This window comes from Cupressus sempervirens, chromosome 2 (genome assembly GCF_028749045.1).
Source record: "Cupressus sempervirens isolate cs-2001-9-10 chromosome 2, ASM2874904v1, whole genome shotgun sequence".
NCBI lineage: Eukaryota > Viridiplantae > Streptophyta > Pinopsida > Cupressales > Cupressaceae > Cupressus > Cupressus sempervirens.
The window spans coordinates 394575260-394585024 of record NC_143119.1 but is presented as its reverse complement, the minus strand read 5'-3'; the positions used below and the strand labels follow the sequence as shown (position 1 = coordinate 394585024).

Sequence of the window (9765 nt, the reverse complement as noted above, 5' to 3'; positions counted from 1 at the left end):
GTAGCAAAGTCAAAATTTGACCTCATATATTCCATGCATATGTTTCCTAACTAACTTATGACTCCAAATATCCATTGAATAACATAATACACATGGCTTTAGTCTTTTAGATGCATAAAAAAAAACATATTCAGTGATTTATAAACACCATTAAATAGTTTATTTTTACAACATAACACAATAACAAAATAAGAAAGCCATTACTCACTTAAACTTCTATCTACACTTTTCCCCCCCACGACATTAGACATAGCAAAATATTTTTTGAAATACAGTAAAAATCCCATCAAAATGTCGGATTTCAAAAACTTTATGAAATCCGACATGGGGCCTGCTTTATGAACAATTTTATTTGCAAACCTAAAATCACCTGCAAATTGCAAATTCTTGGAGAGATGCAAGTTAGGGTGTCAGATAGGGTTTGCTGAAGGAATATTTGCCATCTCACCATGATAATGCTTGAGAGAGCATTCAGATTGTTAAGTTGCAATCATATTGTTGACTGTGATATGACTTAGTGCTGGAAGCATGATTTTCCTTTTGTCATTGTCCTTTGGAGTCACCATGATCTTTTATGGTCTGCCTGCTGAAGGTAATGTTTTTCGTCTTTTGTTGTTTCCAATCATTTTGAAAAAAAATGCCATTTATTTCTGTTATGAGATCTTGTTGTTTGGCATTTTCTAGGAATACAAATTTAATACTGTAACTGGGTATCATGAAACCCAAATGGGGTTTTCTCTCTCTGAGCAAATTTGCAATTATTTCTTGTGGCCTAGTTGATGAGTGGCTATATCTTGCACAATACTACCTAAAACCCACAACATGAACTCCTTCAGAGCCTCTGATAACTGTTGATTGAGCCCATCCGTTGAAGTCTTATAAATAGCTTCAAGAATGTAACAAAGATGAGTTTCTGCAAACTTGACCACAGTCAACTCTTTCAGTATTTGATTGATAAGAAACTTGTTAGAATTCTTTAGAATAACTGAGAGGAGGGGGTGAATCAGTTATTCAAGGTCCAAATTCCCTAATAATATTTTTTCACAACTTATAATGAGTCTATAAACTTTTCATCCATCCAAACTTAAATCAACCATCTTAGCAAGTTGCAACAAATCAACATGTAGGAATAAAACATGCAAGATCAACACATGACACAGTGATTTATGTGGAAACCCAATTTGGAAAAAACCACCAGTAACATGCTACTTGATTTCACTCTCCTAAAGTGATGCCCTGTTAAAAGCCTGCCCTGTTAAAGGCTTACAACACACTGTTAAATGTGACCTTGTTAGAGGATTTCACCATACTATTAAGAATGGGCCTGATCAAAGGACTTTAAAACATTTACTTGGAATGTCACCCTGTTAAAGGATTTACAATATGGCTATTAAACCAACCTAAGTCCATAGGATTTAAACTATTTGTTACAATTGCTAGAGAGTAACAATAATGGATTGTTGATCTAATACAACTTACAACATACTTAGCAGATTTTAGATCACTCTTCAGCTCAATCCTTTTGCTTGGCTTTTAATCACTTCAGTTCTTACAGCTTGTCATCTCAAGCTTCGTCTCCTTGAGTCTTCTTACTCATCATACCAATGCATCCATATTTGTGGTCATCTGTTGAAGCAGAGTAACTATGCTTTCTTCCTCCTTAGCACCTCCTTCAACACTTTATGCTTTCATGCTTGACCTCTTCTCTATCTCTTCATGACCTTATGATTCCTTAGATAGAAATCTATTTTGCCTTTGCCGCTCGATTCTCCCTTTCCAACTTTAGGGTTTCAAATGGATTAGGTAGGATACAATGTATCTACCCCATATCTTGTTTTTATCTAGAAAACTTCATCTAGAGTCTAGTTGTATTCTCCAAAAATGTTCTACATGGTGTTTTGTGCCACTAGCTCATCATTCTTATCTTCCATTTAATTCATATATTTCTAGATAACAACCTTGTCGGCTTAGATTTGGCAAATCTTTGATTTTCAAAATAATGTAGCAACTCGGCACTATTGGTTTACTGATGCTCAGCATCTCTGTGTTACTTGACACTTGTATCTGCTCGGCACTTGATTCTGCTCGGCACTCAACACTTGATTTTGCTCGGCATTTGATTTTGCTCAGCACTTGATTCTGCTCAGCACTTGATTCTGTTCGGCACTTGACACTTGATTCTACTCGGCATCTGAAGTTCACTTGACACTTGCTCGGCTTCAACTAGGAAACTATTCGGCTCTTTAATGATCTCAGTTAGTCTTTACAAATGACTTAGCTAAAACCTTACATCTTTGATATGTTTCAATGTGCCTATTCTCTGTGTCTTAGAGTATGTCATCAATACACTTTTTCATCAATGACTTAGCTGATCCTTGGACTTCATTACAACATCATAACTTCAACCTTTCTCTAGGTGTTCTAGTTACATCTTATTGATTGCCTCCTCCTTGTCAATCAACCAATTGATAGTATTTGGATCACTAAAGCAATTGTCATTCTTACAAGTAGAAAATTTGACATCAATGACAAAAAAATGATTGAGAACATTCTTTACGAGTTCCATATGATCATTCCAACAATTTTCCTCATGATCTTTTCAATCATTTCCAACAATCTCCCTCTTTGGCATTGATGGCAAAACCAAACTGATCAATTGATCAACTTAGTTACCATCAAGATTATATACGTTGTCTTCTACTTTTCTTGGTTGCTTGCATCTTTACTACTGATCTCATATATCTCCCTCTTTCATATATATCTCCCTCTTTTATATATATCTCCCTCTTGCTTTGTATTGATTAGGTTTCTGCATATTTCTCCCTCTTTGACATAAATGCCAAAGATGTAACATCTTTAACATGTGAAGTATAAGCTTTGGCTTCTTGATGTCTTCTCCCTCTGTCACCATGCTTTTGACTGATTTGGAGTTTCTGCTCCTACTATCATCCTCTGCATCATTCTTCTAATATTTCAATGATTTGTTCCTGTTGATGTAGGGTAGCATCCTTGTTGCTTTAAATTGCTTGAGTTAGGGGTATTACCCCCAACTTGCCTCTAAGATATTCATAAGCATCTTTGGGCAATGGTTTGGTGAAGATATATGTAGTTTGTTCCTTTGTGTGAATGTATTCCAACTTCACTTGTTTGTCTTCTACCAATTCTCTGACATAATGATACTTGATTGCAATATGCTTAGTTTTTGCATGCATTACTAGATTTTTGGATATGTTTATAGCACTTGTATTATCACAATACAATATCACAAGTTTTGTTACCTGTTCTTTCATTCCTATCAATAGATGTGTGAGCCACACAATGTTTGTGCAATTGACTACAGCTTCCACATACTTTGATTCTGTAGTGGACTGGGATGTGCATGTTTGTTTCTTGCTAGTCCAAGTAACTACCCTTTTACCTAAAAATAATGCACCTCCACTTGTGCTTTTTCTATCATCAATGTTGCCTCCCCAATCTGCATTTGTATATGCATTGAGTTCAAAATTTCCATTCTTTTTGTAGTATAGACCAAAGTTATTAGTTCCTTTAAGATATCTCATTATTCTTTTTACTACTATGAGATGATTTTCTTTGGGATTAGCAGAGAATCTAGCCATTACTCCAACTGCTAATGCTATGTCTGGTCTGCTATGTACAACATATTATAGTTTTCCAATCATGGATCTGTACATTGTTTGATTGACTTTAGCTGATTCATCATTTTTGGATAGCTTATTTCCTATTGCCATTGGTGTGCTGACTAGTTTGGACTCCTCCAATCCAAACATTTTAAGTATCTCTTTGATGTACTTTGATTGTGTCACAAATATACCATGTTTTAGTTGATGTACTTGCAATCCAACAAAAAATTTGATCTCTCCAAACATAGACATTTCAAACTCATGTTTCATTTTGTCAGCAAAGCCTTTGCAAAGAACTTCCTTTCCTCCAAACACTATGTCATCCACAAAGATTTTAGATACAATAATATCCTTACCTTTGTCTGATTTGATGTACATGTTTTTGTTATCATCAGTTCTTTCAAATCCTATTTGCACTAGATACTTGTGAAGTCTCTCATACCATGCTCTGGGTTCTTGTTTTAGACCATAGAGTTCTTTATGTAGTTTACAAACCATATCCCTGTTGTTCTTATCAACAAATCCCTTTGGTTGTTCAATGTAGACTTCTTCTTCCAGTATACCATTTAAAAAAGCAGACTTTACATTCATCTGATAAACTTTGAAATCTTTATATGCAGCATATGCAAGTAAAGTTCTTACTCCTTCCATTCTAGCAATAGGGGCAAATGTTTCCCCATAGTCTAGTCCTTCTTCTTGAGCATAACCCTTGCATACTAGTCTAGCTTTGTTTCTAGTAATCTCACCATTCTCTTCCAGCTTGTTTTTGAATACCCACTTGGTGCCAATCACATTCTTGTCAACTGGTCTAGGAACCAAACTCCAGGTTTTGTTCTTCTTTATTTGATCAATTTCTTCTTCCATAGCTTTATACCAGTCATCATCTAGTAATGCACCATATACTATTTTAGGTTCAGATTTTTTGATCAGACATGATTCATGTCTTAGTCTATTCCTTGTTATTGGTCTTGCATCTTTGTCACCAATAATCTATTCAACAGGGTGATGTCTTTTTACATATTTGGATAATCTTGGTTCTGTCCTTGTTTCCATGTTTGATTTTTCTGATTCAGGGTCACTATGCACTGAGTTGTCAGGTTGTTCTTCATTTATTTCATGTGTATTAACTTTAGTATTAGATTGTGCATTTCCTTCATTCTACAACTCGACTTTTAAATGTAACTCGGCAACTGGTTGTGACTCGACTGAGACTAAAATTTGTTGTTGAGTTTCAATTTGATTGATAGCATCCTCATCAACAGGCATTCCTTCATAAGAATACACAAAGGTTCTATATTCATTTTTTCTCTTTGGTTCTTCAGCTTGGACTTCTGTATGCTCATCAAAGTTTACATTTGCACTTTCCACAATTTTGTTAGTGTTAGTATTCAAACACTTATATGCTTTACTTCTAGTGGAGTAACCAAGGAATATGCCTTCATCACTTTTTGCATCAAATTTTCCATTTCTAGCATCTTTAAGGATAAAGCATTTGCAACCAAATACTTTGAAATGTTTTACATTGGGTGAATGACCATACCATAATTCAAAAGGTGTTGTATTTGTACCTTTCTTGACTTGTACTCGGTTTAGTGTATGAACAGCTACACTTATGGATTCTCTCCAGTATTTTAGAACAACAGTCTTTTCCATCATTAATGTTCTGGCACAGTCAATCACAGATCTATTTCTTCTTTCAACAATTCCATTCTATGGGGGAGTTCTAGGAGTTGACGTTTGTCTTTTGATTCCTTTGTCACTACAAAATATCTCGAATTCATTTGATGTGAATTCACCACCTCTGTCTGATCTCAGGCATTTCAAGCTTTTTCATGTTTCCTTTTCAACTCTAGCCACATACCACTTAAACATTTGAAAAGCATCAGATTTTTGTTTTAAGAACATAACAGTCATCATCAAACAACATTATTTATTTATCTCCTTTATAGCTTTGTACTTCCATTGGACCACATAAGTCAGTATGAACTAACTCAAGTACTTCTTTAGATGTATAGTTTTTATTTTTGAAACTTGACTTTGTCATCTTTCTTAGCCGACATTGTTTGCACATGATATTATCAGGCTTCTTTAATTTTGGTAAACTTTTGACTTTCTTCATTTTACTAAGATTGACTAGATTGTCAAAGTTGACATGACATAGCCTTCTATGCCATAACCATTCATCATCAAATTTTGCAAAAAAACAAGAAACATCATCCATATCAAGGTAAAATAGATTACTTCTTGTTTGATCTCCTTTTCCTATCAATTTACCATTGGTACCATAGATTTTTGCAGTTTTGTTTCCAAATTCTACTTTGCATCCTATATTGCCTAACTGTGAGACACTTAGCAAATTGTAGTTTAATCCTTCAACATAGTATGCATTATCACATGAAATTTGTTCTATAAGCTTAATGGAACCTTTTCCTTTTATTTGACATGGAGCATCATTACCAAATCTAACACTATTTCCATCGTACTGAGTAAAGTTAACAAACTTACTTTTGTCTCATGTCATGTGATGTGAGCATCCACTATCTATGATCCATCTATCATTTTTGTTCATACATGTTACCAGTATTGTAGGTTCTTCTTCATCAAATTGGTCCTTCATGGCTACATAAACAACTTCATCATCATTATCATCAGAATTCTCTTCAGCAATATGACACTTCTTGCCTTTGTCTTTGTAATCTCTCTTATCATCTTCTCTTCTATATTTGTATTTGTTGCCATCCTTGTAATCCTTTTTCTATGTAGACCTTGCAGCAATATGTCCTACTTCATTACAATTGAAACAAATGATATGCATCTTACCTTTGACTTTTCCTTTGCCTCTGTGAAATCTTCTAGCTAGCAAAGCTTCCAATTGTTCCACATCTTCCTCATCAGTGCTACTGTCGCTGGATACATATTTCATCTTTCTTCCCTTCTTTGATTTCACCTATTCAACATCTTTCAGTGATAGCTTGGCTTTGAAAGCAGAATCAACATTCTCAGGTCTATAGTTGTCAAAGTTAGATAGCTCAAATGTAGTGAGTCTACCCACTATTCCTTCAAAACTTAGATTGTTTCCCAGTACACATCTTAGTTCTTGTATTACTGATACTCTAATAGCATAGATAAGGAGCAATGTTCTTAAGAACCTACTATTAATAGTATCTTCATCCAATTGACCACTCAAACATCTTATTGCACTTACCACTTCCTTTATTCTTGTGCCATTCTGAGCAACATTCTCATTTTCCTCCATTTTCATATCATCAAACTTTCCTCTGAGGCTTTCTCTTTTTGCTCTTTGGACATTCTGATCTCCTCCATAGATGTCTGATAGGGCTTTCCACATTTTGAATACAATGTCACATCCTTTGATATCATCAAATTCAGCATAGTTGAGTGCAGAGGCAATTTCCAGCATTGTCTGATTGTGTTCCTGTTTATTTTTCAAATCTTCTACAGTAAGAGTACCAGTTGGATCAACATGTTTAGTAACAATTGAATTTTGGGCATAATCTCCTATGGATCCAAGATGTAGCTTCATCAAACTTTGCCATGCAATAAAGTTGTCTTTGTTGAGCTTGGGGACTTCTCTCTTAGGCATTTTGATCTTTCATACTTATAGTCCCTTTAAACTGAATCAGCAGTTTGGCTCTGATACCAATTGTTAAAATTCTTTAGAATAACTGAGAGAGGGGGTGGGGGGGGTGTGAATTAGTTATTCAAAGTCCAAGTGCCCTAATAATACTTTTTCACAACTTATAATGAGTCTATAAACTTTTCATCCATCCAAACTTAAATCAACCATCTTAGCAAGTTACAGCAAATCAACATGCAGGAATAAAACATGCAAGATCAACACATGACACAGTGATTTACATGGAAATCCAATTTGGGAAAAACCACCAGTAACATGCTACTTGATTTTCACTCTCCTAAAGTGTTTCCTTGTTAAAAGCCTGCCCTGTTAAAGGCTTACAATAGACTGTTAAATGTGACCTTATTAGAGGATTTCACCATACTATTAGGAATGGGCCTGATCAAAGGACTTTAGAACATTCATTTGGAATGTCACCCTATTAAAGGATTTACAATATGGCTATTAAACCAACCTAAGTCCATAGGATTTAAACTATTTGTTACAATTGCTAGAGAGTAACAATAATGGATTGTTGATCTGATACAACTTACAACATACTTTGCAGATTTTAGACCACTCTTCAGTTCAGTCCTTTTTCTTGGCTTTTAATCACTTCAGTTCTTACAGCTTGTCATCTCAAGCTTCATCTCCTTGAGTCTTCTTACTCATCATACCAATGCATACATATCTGTGGTCATCTGTTGAAGCAGAGTAACTATGCTTTCTTCCTCCTTAGCACATCCTTCAACACTTTATGCTTTCATGCTTGACCTCTTCTCTGTCTCTTCATGACCTTATGATTCCTTAAATAGAAATCTAGTTTGCCTTTGCCACTCGATTCTCCCTTTCCAACTTTAGGGTTTCAAATGGATTAGGTAGGATACAATGTATGTACCCCATATCTTGCTCTTATCTAGAAAACTTCATCTAGAGTCTAGTTGTATTCTCCAAAAATGTTCTACATGGTGTTCTGTGCCACCAGCTCATCATTCTTATCTTCCATTTAATTCATAGATTTCTAGATAACAAACTTGTCGGCTTAGATCTAGCGAATCTTCGATTTTTGAAATAATGCAGCAACTCAGCACTATGGTTTACTGATGCTCGGCATCTCTGTGTTACTCGGCACTTGTATCTGCTTGGCACTTGATTCTGCTCGGCACTCGGCACTTGATTCTACTCGACACTTGATTCTACTTGGCACTTGATAATGCTCGACACTTGATTCTGCTCGGCATCTGAAGTTCACCGGCACTTGCTCAGCTTCAACTAGGAATCTGTTCGGCTCCTTAATGATCTCAGTTAGTCTTTACAAATGACTTAGCTAAAACTTTACATCTTTGATATGTTTCAATGTGCCTATTCTCTGTGTCTTAGATTATGTCATCAATACACTTTTTCATCAATGACTTAGTTGATCCTTGGACTTCATTACAACATCATAACTTCAACCTTTCTCTAGGTGTTCTAGTTGCATCTTATTGATTGCCTCCTCCTTGTCAATCAACCAATTGATAGTATTTGGATCACTAAAGCAATTGTCATTCTTGCAAGTAGAAATTTTGACATCAATGACAAAAAAATGATTGAGAACATTCTTTACCAGTTCCATATGATCATTCCAACAATTTTCCTCATGATCTTTTCAATCATTTCCAACAAAACTGTGCAGGGGTAATAGCAACAAATGTGCTTGCAAAGTAATCCGCAAATCACTTTAATTGAACATTAGGTGCATTTCCAAATGATTCCATAACTTTCGTAAGAAAATTAGCAAGATTTCCAGGATTAATTTTTGTTGTTGCTTCAGACAGAGTCACCTTTAGCTTCTTATACTTCTTCTGTTTAGGTATTTTCCTCTTCCCTAACCTTTATAGAATTATCATAGCTTGCAGAAATCAAAATCTCATGGACAAGATGCCATTGTATCATCTTCACATCTTGAGTATGGCCTTGTAGTACAGAGACACACTCAAACTCATTCCCGGGTTGGACTTCCCAGATCCAAATAGACTTGTCACAACCACACATAGCAAGTAATGACCCAGATGTACTCCAAGAAACACTTTTGACTTCATTCTCATATCCCTCTAAGGATCGAACACATTCAAATTCACCACCAACATTTTTCCAAATAGTAGTTGTTGCATCAAAACTTGTTGTTGCGAGTAACTTCCATTAAGCAACCATGCACATGACCTAACAATTCTTGTATGTGTCTTCCAAAATAGCCTTGCAAAACCAAGAAGAAGAAGCACTGGAAGGAGCTGGAGTGTTTCCCCATATTCTAACAGTTTTATCACCACTGTAAGAGGTGAGCAAAAGGGAGCTTCCCCACTTCTACTGATAGGATTTCATGCTACACCCCACACCCTGTATGTGTGCCCTTCCATCACCTCACCCTCACTTAAATGTACCGCTTCAATATCTTCTGATATCATATCTGCCTTTATATTTCAACAATATAGGTATTCTACCAAATCC

General features: G+C 35.5%; 1 pseudogene; it reads right to left on the bottom strand.

Moving 5' to 3' along the window:
• Positions 1–9126: 9126 nt before the first annotated feature.
• LOC149572800 (protein CIA1-like) lies at positions 9127–9722 on the bottom strand (annotated as a pseudogene).
• Positions 9723–9765: the final 43 nt, after the last annotated feature.